At 36.3% G+C, this 14,549-nt stretch overlaps 1 long non-coding RNA gene across 1 annotated transcript in view; it reads left to right on the top strand.

Moving 5' to 3' along the window:
* LOC309842967 overlaps nt 1-14,046 on the top strand; it is a 55,383-nt gene extending 41,337 nt beyond the window's left edge. Inside the window, exon 3 of the long non-coding RNA XR_014299880.1 lies at nt 13,950-14,046. This is a non-coding gene — a long non-coding RNA (uncharacterized lncRNA). The remainder of the gene's footprint in view (nt 1-13,949) is intronic.
* The last annotated feature ends 503 nt before the right edge of the window (nt 14,047-14,549 follow it).

Genomic DNA, 14,549 nt, shown 5'->3' with positions numbered 1-14,549 from the left:
AAAAACAAACAAAACAAACAAAAAACCTGTTAGGATGTAGAGAAAAAGAGAACTCCGGTACATTGTTGGTCAGAATGTAAATTGATACAGCCACTATGGAAAACAGTATGAAGATTCCTCCAAAAATTACAAAGAGAACTACCATATGTTCCAGTAATCACACTTCTGAGTATATCCAAAGGAAATGAAAATAAGATCTCAAAGAGATATCTATACTGTCATGTTCATTGAAGCATTATACACACTAGCTAACACATGAAAATAACCTAAGAGTCCATCAGTGGATAAATCGATAAAGAAGATGTGAAACACACATGTATTCACAAACAGAGTGGAATATTATTCAGCCATTAAAAAGTAGGAAATTCTGGGGCACCTGGGTGGCTCAGTGGATTAAAGCCTCTGCCTTCGGCTCAGGTCATGATCCCAGGGTCCTGGGATCGAGTCCCGCATTGGGCTTTCTGCTGAGCGGGGAGCCTGCTACCCCTTCTCGCTCTCTCTGCCTGCCTTTCTGCCTACGTGTGATCTCTATCTGTCAAATAAATAAATAAAATCTTTAAAAAAAAAAAAAAGTAGGAAATCCTGCCATGAAGCAACATGGATGGATTTTGATAGCCAGCCCTCATTTATTTAACTGGAATAAGTCAGAAAGACAAATACTCTATAATCTCATATGTAGAGTTCACTGAACTCAGAAATGGAATAGAATGATGGTTGCCGGGGGCAAGGGAATTAGGGAAATAGTTTTCAAAGTACAAACTCTCAGTTGTAAAATGAGTATGTTTTAGAGATCTAAGGTACAACATGATGTCTATAATTAATAATACTGGATTATATACCCAAAAGTTGCCGTGAGAGTAGAATTAAAATTTTCTCACCATAACAAAAAAACAAAACAGTAATTGTTAGAAGTAAAGGATGTGTTACCTAACCTTACTGCAATAAACATTTTTGCAGCCTCTAGAGAAATCATCACTTTGTAGGCCCTAAACTTACACAATATCATATGTGAAGTATATCTCAGTAAGCTGGAAAAAATTTAAAATAAAGAAATAAAATGAAAATCTATGATAACTAAACAAATTGTGTTAGTAATAGGATTGATTGAATTATTTGTTCAAAATACTTGCTGCATCTCTTTACGACGTCCTCCTCATAGGAAGAGTGTATTTCCCTCCCACTGATGATCTGTTTGACCACATGACTTGTTTGGCCATTGAATATGAGCAGAAATGACATATGCTGTATCTGAGAAGAAGCTTTTTTTCACCTTTCCTTGTGTCACTTTTTTCACCTTTGACTTGCATCATTTAAATGTGCCCAGTATTCATAATTGAATAAAATTCTGATTACCTGTCCAAGTGTCTATAATGGGATCCTCTTAGAGCACTTCAAGATGTCTCAAATTTAAATCTTCTTTTCCTTAGAACACTCCAGTTTTCCTATCTCACCAACTTCTATTGTCATAACCACTGCAATCATCCCCGAATGAATATTTCCATGGTGAAAAATATCTGTGTAACAGGAAAAACCAATGACTCTCGGGCAAATGCTTAAATATTTCTTTCTTTTCCTGTCATCCTCCCCACCAATGTTACCGGGTCAAATCACTATTACTCTACTTCTCCTCTTACAATAGTTAATTCCCCACCAATTCACTATATAGCTTTCTTCTCATCGGTGGGCAGCTGTGTGCCACACCCTGCCATTAATTTTTATGAGTTGTGGATGCTGGTTTTCCATTTGCTCTTACACATGGTTTTCTAATGCTGACACTGGTTTTCTTATGCTGGTTAGTTTATTTTCCCTATTTGTTAGAAGCACGTCAAAAATCATTCAAGGGGAAAATAATGGAAGGCTATAATTTCGGTTTGAGTCACATAGAAGTAAAAGGAAAGGTTAGAAATCAAAGGCACACACTCCATTCTTCCTCGAAATTTACTTCCCAAATCAAAGCCAGAACTCAAATCACTGAGATTCTGCCCATCTTTAATGAAGAAGAATAAGTTCCACAAAGAAGCCAAAATGCAGCCAGGAAGCATGTTATGGTCTTGAATAGAAAGAAACTTGTAGAGGCAAACATCAATTGGTGCCAACCATCTGTTATTACTGTAAAAAGGCAAGTGAAGGCTTCTGCCAGGGCCTTGCAAGCCAGAGACCCAGGCTTCCTGGAGCCCACGAAGAACACTGTTAGAGGGTCTCTGAAAATGTCTTTAGGGCAGTTGCCACACCACTAACACATGTACTAATTAAGCAACTTCTGCTGTAATTAACTTTTTGGTCAACATTTTGTCTGGTCAGAGATGGAAACACTGTATTTTTAACTATCTTGAAAGTGCACATTCTTGGTCTTAAAATGGGAAGGCTAGTAGAAGTCCCTAAAACTAAAGACTCCACATATTTTAAACAGAGCTAATTTCTTGGAATAGCCTTCTGCTACGGGGAAGCTATGGAACTTGTATCTTTCTAAAAACCTTGTGAATATTTCCTTTATAGCTCTATTTTTTAAACACTAATCTTTCCATTGCTATAAGCCGATTATAAATATCCAGCAGGCAAACACTGGTAGTTCTATTTAGACCCTATCTGGCCACACACCTAAAACTGAAACTGTCTCTCTAAGGGAAGAATTGATAAGAGGGATCTATGGACTTATAAAAGCATACAAGGGTACCTAGTCATATTTGATTCTAAAGTCCAAACTTTAGAGGAAGAAGGTTTAGAATCTCCTAGTCCACTCAATTTATAAATTAAATTAGCAAGGCAACGCTATAGTGGATATCTGTTGTATTTGCCTGCTAAGCATTCCTTCCCTGTTCTTCTGGTGACTCCTCCCTCTTTTCCTAGGAATGAACTATGGCACCCCTCACCCTCATCCTACCCTCACCAGGGGATGAGGACATGAAACAAACTATGTCAGTCAAGAGCTTTATGGACTCTAAATCAGAGCCAAGGCCCTTCTAAGGCCATGCCCCGGAGGGACACGTCGGTTCCTGACTCAAGTATCCCTGGAACCACTTTGTTTCCCCAACATGGTTGCTTCCTTTTTCCTTTACTCCTGTGAAATCTCACATGTTTCCAAGAAACTCACCCTTGTTTCATCCCAAACTTAACTTTTTAAAAAAAAAAATTCCATTAGCCAAGTTATAGTACATCATAGTTTTGTTTTGTTTTAAGATTCTATTTATTTATTTATTTGACTGAGAGAGCTCACAAGTAGGCAGAGAGGTAGACACAGAGAGAGGAAGGGAAGCAGGCTCCCATTGAGCACAGAGCCCAATGCAGGACTGGATCCCAGGACCCTGAGATCATGACCTGAGCTGAAGGCAGAGGCTTAACCCACTGAGCCACCCAGGCAACCCCTCATGAGTTTTTGATACAATGTTCAATGATTCATTAGTTGAGCATATCGCCCAGTGCTCATCATATCACACGCCCTCTTTAATGCCCAACTTCACTTTTGTTTAAGTTGCTAGGGTTGCTTTAGGTTTCTGTAACCAGAGACCCTGTAATAGAGACCCTGTCAAAGGTGGAAGGAAACATTCCCATTCATTCACCTCTGACCATAGCTGTATGTTGCACAAGGCTGGTTTTATAAGCAGGCAGAGCAGGTGGCCAGCTATGAAGTGTAAATGACACTCTCACATAGCCAAAAGTTATGGTTTTAACTAAGTAATCTTACTTGAAATGCTTCCAATTTAGAATTAAAAGTGGTTTTAAAATAAGCCTGTGACTTATTCATCATTTGGTATCAAATTGATTGCTTGCTCTAATATTTGACAAAGATAGGATTTGCTAGATTAGAAATATGAAAGGGAAATGAGAGGAGATAGGCAGAATGGTGGGTGGGTTGTCTGGGACATACCAACACCTGGGTCCCTGTGGCCTTAGGATCTTGCTAAGGTGCTTGCAGCCCCTCCTGTTGGGGTCTCCTGACTCCAGTCCCACCACCTCTCCTCAAATCCACCTTCTCTACAGAGGTCCATGATCAATTTTGAATACAAATTTGGTCTTCACTCACCTCCTTTATCAATGATTCACCCGTTGCCAACTAGAGGGTAAACCCCAATTCTTCAGCATGGCCTTTCATGATCCTATTCTCCAATTTGTTTCTGACTACTGCCCTATGTTCGCTCACATTCCAGCGATACCTAACCAACTGTATTTTCCTACACCTGTTCCAATCAGCCTCCCTTTGTGCCTTTGTAAACGCTTTCCTTTCATCTGGAATGCCCTTCCCTTATATTTCACTGGACTCACACTATTCCCGGTATAAACTCCTAGGGTATCACCGCTACCAGTAAGACTCCCAGGGACCCTTTCTTAGGGCTAGGTGTCTTTTTTCTCTTCTCCTATGTTACCTTAGAATTTTACCTTAACTAAAATATACACCACAAACTTTAATTGTCCATTAGACTCTATATCTATCTAGATCCATCTATACCCATAGATCTATCTTTGTGGCTTAAGGTGTCATTTATCTCTGGATCCTCAACACCCAGAATATAGTAGCCTCTCAATAAATGTTAGTAAAGGAAACTCAATCTTCAAAGCTGAATTTAATGTTCCTTTTTTTTAAAAAGCACTTCTGCACATTTACTCTTTATAAATAATATCATTATTCATCCATCTTATCAACTATGCTGTGAATTCAGTCATATTTACCTCCTTTCCTTTTCTATCTTTAAGTGTTCTGTACACCCAGTGGGCTAAACACCCTAACCAAAGAATAATATTTGTATCCCATAAGGAATAACTATTCACCTCTTTATCTTTTCTACACAAGTTTATGAAACACCATGAGTCTGCATTCCCTACAGCAAAGCCCTTGTCATTTGAGTTTTCTGGTTTGAACTTTGGTTTATTAAAAATAGTAGTTCGTTATTATGGTGTCCATTTGCTGAGGCAACCAAATCCTCTGGGGTTAGTGATAAAAGCTTTAAATGGTACTACATATCTCAAAGATAGGAACATCCGCTGCAATAAAATTATCACCTCAGGTTAGGAAGAAGGGACAGGCCTAAATTGGAGTTGGTGGGGATTAACATGAGGGAAGACAGGAGCAGCTGGTAGGCATTCTACCTCGAGCACATAGTATTCAGAGTTTAAGATTAGCATGTCAGAGACCTTCTTTAAAACCACAAGCTCCTTTCACTCTTTTCAACAGCTGGGGCTTCCAGCTGAGAGACAGAATACTTGCCTATCTTAGAATATTTCCCTGCTCAGTGATTGATATGTTCTCCACTGCTGTTGGGATGTGGGGAAAAAGCACTCTTATATAAATTGCTAGAAGAAATGTGAATTGCTACAGTCTTTTTTGGACAGCAATCTGGCAATTTCTTTTAAAATTAGAAATACACATACCCTTTGACCCAGCAATCCAACTCCTAGGAATCTATCCCACAGAAATAAAGGCATGAGTATGTAGGGAAGTAACAGAGCCAATATTCAGTGAACACACACTGTACAATGTACCAGTCAGCATCTGTTCTGATTGGTCTGTACCTGTGCCATACCGGTTGTTAAATATTTTTAATGCCACCTCTGGATATATAAATAAAATTTTACATAAGTGAGATTTTTAAAATTATGAGCACTTTTTTCCTTACAAACTGTGTGTGTGCATGTGCCTTGCTTCTTTCCAGCCCCCCGTATCCCCAATCAATATTTTTTACTCTTTTGTGCTCATATAATTTACATATAGATATATACACTTATGCACATAAGATTTGGGGAGGCTCATTACTTATTTAAAAAAGGAGACTATATCTATATCTACATCTAATTTATTTTCTCTGTATATTTAGAAATCACTCAGTTAAACCAGAAACTCTAACACATTCTTTTTAATTTCCATGTAATATTTATAGTCTAAATGTATTACAGTACACTCAGCCATTCTTAGATTGATAAGCATTTGCTCTGTTTCTGCTTTTCCCTCTATCACAGAGACTGCTGCAATATAACCCAATACATGCTTGGGTTACCAATGTTAGGGAAGATGTTTCTACTGCTGAGGCAAAGCATATGTTAATACTTTAATGAACCCTTTCAATTTGCATTTCTTTAAATTGCTTTTTCCCATTATTGTGTTTTTGCCTTTCTAGTAGCAGTGTAAAAATTTTGTATACTTAAATATTATTTCTCACACGAATTGCAGAAAATACAATTCTGTCTACTTTGTATCATGTATATGGTATCTCTTACTATATAAGCATTCATATTTGTTATGTAATCAAAAACCAGTCTTCCCTTTTATGACTTACAGGTTTTCTATCTTGATTGAAAAGTTCTCATCTCAAATCTAGATATATTTGACATTTTTCTACTGAATAGGTAAGAAGAGAGAGTAATAGAGAAAAGGGGAGGGAGAGAAAGAAAAACTATTTCTGGGCTTTCTCTTCAGTTGCTCTAATGCAATTATCTTTACAGAATACCTCTTTTTTATTTTGGAGAAATTGACATTTGTCCTTGTTAAATTTTTTCACCCAAGCATATGGCATGTAATTCCATTTTTTAAAGTCAGGGGTCAGCAAACTACGGCCCATTGGCCAAATCTAGCCATGCCCATCATTTCTATCTTGTCAATAGCTGTCATAATGCTACAACTGGAGTTGAGCAGTGGCAGAGTTGAATAGTTGCTATGGAGACCATACATGCCACAAAGCCTGAAATAGTTACTATTTGGTCTTTTACAGAAAAGTTAGCAGATACCTGGCTTAAATTATAATTTATATCCTTGAATAAAATTCTGTGGTTTTACTCATAAGTAGCTTTCTTGTTAAATTTATTCCTATTTTCTAATCTTGATTATAATGGCATTGTTACAATAACATATTTTCCCAAATCTGCTTCCGATTAATTATTGTTATTATATGCAAAATAAGAGTATCACATGTTTTTATGTGCCAGGGCCTGTCCAAAGCACTTTCTACTATCATAATCCCTTTAGTCCTCACAACAAAGCCCACCACTAGTTGCAAGCAACAGCCTTCCAGAAGACTTCACCAGCTTTGCTGTGTGGCCCCTGTGTGGCCTCTGATCCTCCATTCTTTCCCTTTTAAACTTTTATTCCCCTTTCTTCTCCCACAATTATTTCATCTCATTCAGTTGTAATGCTTTCCCAATCAAATACACATTTTTTTCTTCTTTCTTTGCTCAGAATTTTAGCTTTGCTCTTTCTTTCCAAAATTTTATTTTTATTTTTTTAAGATTATTTATTTATTTTAAGATTGAGACTGAGATGAGAGCATGAGCAGGGAAAAGGGCAGAAGGAGAAGCTGGATTACTCCTGAACAAGGAACCCAAAGCAGGACTCAATCCCAGGACCCTGGGATCATGACCCAAGTTGAAGGCAGATTCTTAACTGACTGAACCACCCAGGCACCTCCTTTCCAAATTTTTAAGTTGAAAGCTTAGTACATTTTTTCCTATTTTTTTAATGCTCTAATACATATTTTAAAACTACACATTTCCCTATAAAAAATACTTTAGCTATGTGCCACAGATTTTGACAGTCTTTTTTTTAACTGTTAATGGTGGTTATCTCTTTTTAATTTAAAATCAGTTAATTAACATATAGTATTATTCATTTCAGAAGTTGAGTTTAGTTGCATATAGCACCCAGTGCTCATTTCATCAGGTACCTTCCTTAATGCCCATCACCCAGGTACTCCATTGGCTCACCCAACTCCCCTCCAGCAACTGTTTCCTATAGTTAAGAATCTCTTATGTTTTATCTATCTCTTCGATTTCATCTTATTTTATTTTTCCTTCCCTTCCTCCATGTTCATCTGTTTTGTTACTTAATTTCCACATGAGTGAAATCATATAGTATTTGTCTTTGTCCAACAGACTTATTTCACTCAGCATAATACCCTCTAGTTCCATCCACATCAATGTAAATGGCAACATTTCATTCTTTTTGATGGCTGAGTAATATTCCATTGTATATATGTACCACATCTTTATCCATTCATTGACAACCTTTATATATTTTTTAAAGATTTTATTTATTTATTTGACAGACAGAGATCACAAGTAGGTAGGCAGAAAGGCAGGCAGAGAGAGATGAGGAAGCAGAGTTCCTGCTGAGCAGAGAGCCCAATGTGGGGCTTGATCCTAGGATCCTGGGATCATGACCCTAACTGAAGGCAGAGGCTTTAACCCATTGAGCCACCCAGGTACCCCGACATGCTTTAAATTTTCTTTAGTTTTAAATATTTTTCAATTTCCCTTATGATTTTATTTTTAACCCAAATCTTATATATTAATAGTGGAAGAATACAGACTATATGACACTGATTACCATTTACTTCTTTTTAATACCTACTGGTTTGTTCATGTTCTCTATTTCTTCTTATACCAATTTTTGCATTTTAACTTTTTCCAGAAATGTCTTCATTTTATCCAGATTATCAAATTAATTAGCATAAGATTATTAGTACAACATAATGATTAAGAACAGTTGCATAGTTTAATGAATTGGACAAGTTACTTAGCTTTTGTGTTATAAAGGAAAATAATAAAAATTTTTTAAGATTTCATTTACTTATTTGAGAGATGGAGAGAGCAAGAGAGAGCATGAGCAGGAGGACAGGGAGAAGTGGGCAGGGAACCCAAGGACAGGCTTGATCCCAGGACCCTGAGATCATGACCTGAGTGAAAGACAGATGCTTAATCAACTGAGACTCATAAGATAGGTTTCTCTGAGGATTCAAATTACTTAGAACTGTGCTTCACACATTCTAAACATTTAACTGTTAGTTCTTGTGCTCATTTTATACATCATTATGTATTCTTTGGGATGTATTGAGGCTTCCTTTGTATATGGACAAGTTTTGTAAATATTCTATGAATGCACAAAAATGTGTATTCAGTGTTGCTGAGAGTTCTCTGTGTAATCATTTGAGCATATTAATTGCATTGTGCAGGTCTTCTATAGCTCAGCTATTTTTTCCTACCTCATTCCAAGAGGTTTGTGTTAAAACTCTAAAACTGCAACAGTTGATTCATCTGTTTCTTCCCATAATAGTTGCATTATGTATTTTGTAGAGTGGCAGATGTCAATATTCATAGCTATTATATCTTCTTACTTTACTATTTCTTTTATTGCAATGTCACTTCTTTCATTGTCTGTAATTATCTTTGATATTTCATCACATTTTAAGATGGCCAGCACCCCATCTTCTTTTGGTTAACACTCTTGTTATTTTTTGTTATTCTAACTTTTTATTTCAGTTTCTCAATCATTTTGTTTTAAATTCTATCTTTTGGACATTGAATGATATTTTTTGAGATTTTAAGTCCAAACTAAGACTCTCTAGTTTTTGTTTTTTTTTTTAAGATTTTATTTATTTGACAGAGAGAGAGAAATCACAAGTAGGCAGAGAGGGAGACAGAGAGAGAGGGGGGAAGAAGCAGACTCCCCGCGGAGCAGAGAGCCTGACATGGGGCTCGATCCCAGGACCCTGGGATCGTGACCTGAGCTGAAGGCAGATGCTTTAACTCACTGAGCCACCCAGGCGCCCCTCTCTAGTTTTTAATTATTGAGCTGAGCCCATTAAATGAATTACATTTATTGCAATCACTATTATATTACTACTATTTCATTTCACACATTTTATTTCCCAAAATTTTGTTTTATTTTTCTCCTTTATTGCTTTCTAATTAAGAGAATAATTTTTTTGTAATTGTTTGAACTTTATTATGTTCTATTTTTATTTTCAGAGATTGTCTTCAACCCCAGATTCAAACATAATATTTCTCAAACTTATCGCTCTCTATATCTTCCTTTCAATGAGACAATAACTCTAGCATGCCCTCTCGTTTCTGTGGCTTTTTCTACCACTTTCTTTCTTTTTTTTTTTTATAAAGATTTTATTTATTTATTTGACAGAGATCACAAGTAGACAGAAAGGGAGGCAGAGAGAGAGAGAGGCTCCCTGCTGAGCAGAGAGTCAGATGCAGGACTCTATCCCAGGATGCCGAGATCATGACCTGAGCCGAAGGCAGCGGTCCAACCCACTGAGACACCCAGGCACCCTCTACCACTTTCTTATAAGGTCGATATTATCTAGAATTTCAGTTCTGGGTTACATTACAAACATCCCAGCTTGGGTCTTAAGACAATGGGCATACCTCCTCTGTGCTTCATTGCCCCTTGGCACCAGCTAGAAACTATAGAATACCAGCTGTGACCAAGTAGTGATGGTGCCCTAGTAGATGGCAAAACAACATGATAAAGGGAAGTAAGATCCCTGATAAAACTGGAATATATAACATATATAAACTGGTATATATAACATATATAACTGGTATATATAACATATATGTATATGTGTGTAATATGTGTACATTTCATACAGACACATATATAATATATGGAATTAGCTTTACAAAGTATGGTCTTCTAATCACTGGGGTTTTCAGAGAACTTTTCAAGGAGGTCACAGATGAAAACTATTTTCATAATAATACTAAGACATTATTTGCAGTTTTATTGTGTTAGCAGCTGCACTAATGTGCAAAAGAAAGGGTGGGTAAAATTGTTTAACACAAAACAAGGGAGAACACTGAACTGTAATAGAAGTCATTTTCTTCACTGAAACACTTGTAAAAAACAAAAAATGCTCTTTCACTTAAGAATATCCTACCGAAGCAGCAAAAATAATAATAAATTTTATTAAAACTTAACCCTGAGCAAGTGTTTTTAATATTTTCTTGGATAAAATACAAAATGTGCAAAAAGTACTTCTGCTATGTATGAAGGTAAGATGGTTGTCTTGAGGAAAATCAGTTGTGTGACTGAATTGAGAGTTGAACTACCTGATACATATATACACAGGAAAATAACTGACAACATTTCTTGCCAAAGATAAAATATAATTTTAACAAAAATAGAATTTTTTTAATTTTTTATTTTTTATAAACATATATTTTTATCCCCAGGGGTACAGGTCTGTGAATCGCCAGGTTTACACACTTCACAGCACTCAATAATCTGAGCTTGACCCCTTCCTCATACTTAAAACCTTTTCTGATGAAACTGGTAATGATATTAATGATTCAATTTTTTGGATAATGTAAAATGATTTATCAAATTTTGGAAGATCTGCAAACTCACTGAACCAGTATTTTCCATATTACCAATGCCTGACATTACAAAATGATCTCTGGGTAAATGATCCCTTCAAAGTGCACAAGTAATCAATGGATGTTAGTGAAACAGAGTATGTGAGGTTCATTGACATAGTTTCAGAATTCACATTGCAGATAACATTTAAAAGCATACCACTTGTCAAGTTTTGTGGTACTACAGAAGAATATCCATAATTATCTGAAAAGGCTATTGAAACACTCTTCCTTTCCCAACTACGTATGAGACTATAGGTATGGGGCTAGAGTTTCCTCACATACTTCAACTAAGAACAATATATTACAGATTGAGTGTCAAAGCAGAATATGAGAATACATATTTCTTCTAAGACAGACATTAAAAATATTTAGAAAACTCAAAATATTGTTACAATACTTCTTTGTTTTTGAAAATATATTTTTCATAAGGTATATTATTCTTAACATGTAATAAATTTATCACTGTTATTTAAAACAAATTGATGAATGTTTTCAGCTATCACTTTTAATTACAAATATGGTAAATTTAGATATAATTCAGATGTTCTAATGTATACTATATAGACCCACATATAACCAATATATATACACAAATGCTATTTGGGGACTACAATAATATTTAACAGTGTTAAGGGGTCCTGAAACCAAAAAGATTGAGACTAGCTGATATACAGGGAGATATTCTCAAATCATTGGGTACAACACTATACAAATATCCATTAAATTCAGCTGGTGTGTGTAATAGTATAATTCAAGTCTTCTGTGTCCTTAGTAACATTTGACCACTAGATTCAACAGTCTTAAAATGGATAACAATATCTCCCACTACAAGTTTAATTTTTCATAATTTTCTTATATTTTAATTATTTTGTATTGCATGTTTAGCTCCATGATTTGAAACACACTGATTTTTGTACTGTTATACATGTTCATAAACTGCACCACTTAACATATGTATGTCTCCGCTTACCCTGTTTTATATCTTTTAACTTACCTTTTCTGATAATAATAGTATGACTCATGCTTTCTTATAATTTGCATGTACCTAGTATACTTTTATTTTTAAACTGGGGTCATCACCTTGAGTTGTTACTTGTAAATAACTTGTAACTGGGTTTTGTTTCTTAACCTAAGCAGACTATCTCTGTCTTTTAATAGAGGGATTCAGTCTTTCTTCTTAGTGTCTAACAGTTGATATAGTTGACATTATGCATTCCATGGTACTTTATGTAAGCTATTTATTTTACTTTGCAGTTTTATACTGATCCGCTGTTTTAAACAGGGCAGACATATTAAGACATTCAGTAAGAAGAAACTTAGAATCCATAAAGAGACAACTTTGAGCAGTTAGGTCAAATAAAATAATTCATCAAGTTTTAATAAAAATGTGTTCCTTGAGTATCTGTGTTTATTCTAGATATCATCTGTGAGAGACAAAGATTCCCATTGTGCCTCAATCTCAAAACACCATGCCACCTGAGATGATAATACTGACCATGATAATTTTGGCCAAGCATTGTTCTAAGTGGTGTATAGCCAATAATTCTGTTAATCTTCACAATAACATATGAGATAGATACTATGTTAGCTCCTTTAACACATAAGAAAACTGAAACTCAACAAAGTGACTTGTTCATAGTTATATAATGTATATGTTTCATTAGGAATTAAAACTTCTAAAAAACTTCTAAAGTTGGAGATTAGAGGATAAACAAATACAACTTTTGCCAAAGACCCAAACTGAAAGAATATGGATTAAGTGCAAATAAGCTTTCTCACCACTTCCCACCCTCCTGGATTGCATGGAAGAAGGATGGGGAGGACGTATAGCGGAGATGGGTGTCAAGGGTTATACGGCTTCACACCTCCAGGCAGGTTTCAGATGTGCTGTTGGAGAAGGTGGATCAAATCTTTTCCAAGCAAGAGAGAGAGTAAATACTACCATCAGTTGGTCTGAACAGGTGCCACCGTGGCCATAAAGGCTGAGTAACTTTCATTCAGTGTTCCATAATTGGCTTTCAAGGCAGTTTACAAAGTTCCATCTTCTAACCACTGTTCAAGTCTTGGCTCTTCCCCAGCCTGCGCTTTCCCATGTGTCACACTCATTCCTTCTGTGGCTCCACCAGGAGAGACAGCCTCTTGGGTGTATTTCCACATTAACAAACAGCAGTCTGGCCACGTCATGGCAGCACCTTTATTTTTGTGCTAGACTATAAGTCTTTTTTAAATTGTTGAAGCTGCCTAGCCATGCTGTCATTTAAACAATATTCCCCAAAGAGTTAAAAAGTAAGCTTAGAGCCACAGAATTTATAATCACATACAGATACTACATTAATGATCATCAAATCCTACTACTTTGTATTACAGATGAAATCCTGAGGCCCAAAGAAGAGAAGTCAGGACGAACCATGTTAATGCCCCACTTGAGGCCTTTAATTTTGCTTGGCATTAAAGTTTCTTTGGGACTTTAGAGAATTTCTCTTGGGCCCTAGAGCCCTTGCCTTTTACAAACAACCTGAGGAAATTGATTGTTTGGGTCCTCACTCCAGCCCCCTACCCCAGCCCAGGACAACCAAGAACTAACTGGTATAAGGGTACAAAGTTCAGGGCTTGGATTTTGTTTTTGTTTTTGTTTTTTACAAAATCACCTTCATAATAGGTCATTCGTACCCAAATACAAGTCTAGGAGTTTGCTTCTGGGATACGCACCTGGGGCAGGAGGTGATGTGCCCATGCTTACACCTCTGCTCAGAGGCAGAACCAGGACAGAAGTTACTGCTTCCTAATTTGGTATGTTTTTCATCTGTTTGTAGGAATTCCCTAAATTTCAACTGCAAGAAGTAATGCTAAGGTTACCCAGTCATATCTACCCAGACCTCATTTACTTCGATTTCTTGCAGAACTGCTGCCACTGAAGTGAGTTGGTATTCTGCCATTGGCCTCTCTGAGGGATACAATAAAGAATGTTATAACACTATTGGGTTTATGGTAGCTAGGTGACCAAAAACAACATCCACCACATTATCCATTCCCCTTTGTGAAAACCTATGGAAGAAATTTTTATTAGACCTCAATACCAGGAAACTCTTTGCTGCTTCTAACAACTCAGTGGTCTATCTATTATATGGTCAGAAAGAATGTTTTACTTCATACTTTTTCTTTTTAGTTTGGCCATTAGGAAGTTCAGAGGCAAATTTGCAGATCATATTCAGTAACCATGCTGCGCCTTATGGCGTGTCTGTTACTGACTTTTTCTCTACCTTCATTTAACATTCCACACTATTTGTCTCTGCCTTAAACTATTCATTTCTCCATTGTATAATATATCATCTTCCAGCTCTCCCCAGACTGAAGTGAAACAAGAGTGTTAAAGAGTCAAGATGATGACAGTCTATTCTGTAGCTATAGCCCAA

Source organism: Mustela nivalis (assembly GCF_964662115.1).
Source record: "Mustela nivalis genome assembly, chromosome: 10".
NCBI classification, from domain to species: Eukaryota; Metazoa; Chordata; class Mammalia; order Carnivora; family Mustelidae; genus Mustela; species Mustela nivalis.
This window is presented reverse-complemented; position numbering and strand designations above follow the sequence as displayed.